General features: G+C 42.8%; 1 long non-coding RNA gene across 1 annotated transcript; it reads right to left on the bottom strand.

The window, feature by feature from the left end:
* Positions 1-274: 274 nt before the first annotated feature.
* LOC121581407 lies at positions 275-1,254 on the bottom strand. Its single transcript, XR_006003195.1, has 2 exons — positions 968-1,254; positions 275-680 (listed from the first exon to the last, which is right to left on the bottom strand). It is a non-coding gene; the product is annotated as an uncharacterized LOC121581407 (long non-coding RNA).
* Positions 1,255-2,181: the final 927 nt, after the last annotated feature.

Here is a 2,181-nt window from a genome sequence, read left to right as displayed (position 1 = left end):
CATAGCCTACTGTTCTAATAAATACTACCTACCATTCTAATAAATGAGAGAGAGACCGAGAGAGAGAGAGATTTCACTTTAGTTTATTATCTTTTTCACTTACTTTGGCAATGTACACATACGTTTCCCATGCCAATAAAGCCCCCATTACATTGAAATTGAATTGAGAGAGAGAGAGAGAGAGAGAGAGAGAGAGAGAGAGAGAGAGAGAGAGAGAGAGAGAGAGAGAGAGAGAGAGAGAGAAGAGAGAAAGTATTATTCTGGAGACCAACGATGAATAAATAATTCAGATTTTATTCAAATTTGACAAATAGGCTATAGCCTCACAACCATGTAACTTAACATTAATAAAAATAATAAGTTAAATTAACAATTTCGTAAAAACGTTGGCAAGCTAGTAAGGATTTGGAATGAAAGCTGTCGTCGATTCGAAGGCCATCTGGTTTCGGAGTAAAAAGTAGACAAGCCTGTCAGCATGCGGTCCATGACTTCCAAAAGAACACTTTGCATCCTTGTTTGCGAACGCGCGAGTCCGGTGGTATAGTCTCGCGCCTACTCTCCTGTTTCCCGACACTCTCCGGTCCATGAGGGAGAAAGTTTGTTTTGAACGTGTTGTCGTGGTGTGACTGTGGAAGCTTGTAAAGCAGCCAGGCGAGGTTGTATTTGTCGTCGGCGGATACCTGTGAAAGGAAAACGATATGTTCTTACATAGCTGCAAATGTTAAATGCATTCCTTGTTAATTAAAATAGCATATAGCCTAGCATAGGTAGGCTAGCCTACTAAAATAAAACATCCAAAGTGAAGTAGCCTATCATTTTGTGCGTTTACTGCCATTCTGCCAATTAGCCATTTCAGAACCATGGACAGATCCACTCATTTCATTCGTTCCACTAAGTAAAGTCAACTTTATATCGCCTAATTTTCACAAACCCTGAAAAGGTACTAACAGAACACCATGCTCCTCACCTGTTTCTCCTGTAATGTTTCGAGCCATGTTGGTTTATCCTGGTGTCCGAGCTTGAGATCCGACGACCCTCCGACAGAGTCGATCTTCCCCGTCTGACACAGCTTGACACACACAAGCACAAATGCGCACCAGATTCCGGTGAGGGCCATCTGGACTCTGGTAGGTCTCTCGAGCTGGTATAGATGAGATGTCCCAAGATAGAATGATGAACGAAACTGTGACTAACTTTCAGCCACCTCGGAAGCTGGTCTTTTTAAACCAATGTATTGTGTAGGATGAGGGTGAAGAGAGTCCTCAAATTGTATTTGTCCTCAGTGACGCAGTAAAGCATGTGATGTGACAGATCATTTACAACAGTCATTAGGCGTCTGGAACTAAAGACAACTCTTGTTCTTCTCATAGTTGCAAGACCGCATATTTTACAACGAGATGTTGGATCATAATTAAAAATGTTACAGGTAATTTTCATTTGTAGCCTATAGTGTTTAACGCACCATTTATTCAGACCATAAATTCCACTTGTGCTGTGTGCCTCAGCTATAACTGGGACCCACACTCACGTCATTGCGGATATAGAGGCATAAGTGTACGTCATGTCATCATCGGTTGTTTTCACATATTTGCATGCACACAGCTCCACACACTCTGCTAGTACAAGCTGGTTTCCGCGCAACTGTCCGCGCAATATGCGCTCATGTGAAATAAAAAGTTAATGACACCGACACGGCGCAAAAGTGATCTCATTAACCCTTTTTCTGCGCCATAAAACGGGTAGACATTGGGGAATCCAGAGTACGCGGAAGTCGCTCATCGTCGCGGAATGCTCACACTGGTTCCCTCTGCCTATTAATGAGATTTACACTCTGTTTGACGTATATATGTTAGTCCGTAGTCCCCACTCTCCCACCCTCTTATTACAGTTGTAGCCAGTGGCAGACTTGGACCAGAAATCGGCCCTGGCATTTCTAACACACCGGCCCATTTTTTTTTCCCATGAGGTCCCCACATCGGTCAATTTTTACTTGAGGCCCCCATTATTAGCCAAATAATGATCATTTTGTGCAAAAAACCCAAGTTACACAGGCCCACTGGGCAAAAAAATTGACCTGCCCCTGGTTGTAGCATACGGTGTATGTATTGACACAGCAGCCATAGCTGACCAGTCACTGAGATTATGCTGAATGAAAATGCATGTTTTATGTTGTTATCACAA

Source organism: Coregonus clupeaformis, chromosome 14, assembly GCF_020615455.1.
Source record: "Coregonus clupeaformis isolate EN_2021a chromosome 14, ASM2061545v1, whole genome shotgun sequence".
Taxonomy (NCBI): Eukaryota; Metazoa; Chordata; class Actinopteri; order Salmoniformes; family Salmonidae; genus Coregonus; species Coregonus clupeaformis.
Note: the sequence above shows the minus strand (reverse complement) of the source record. Positions and strands in the feature narration are given on the sequence as shown.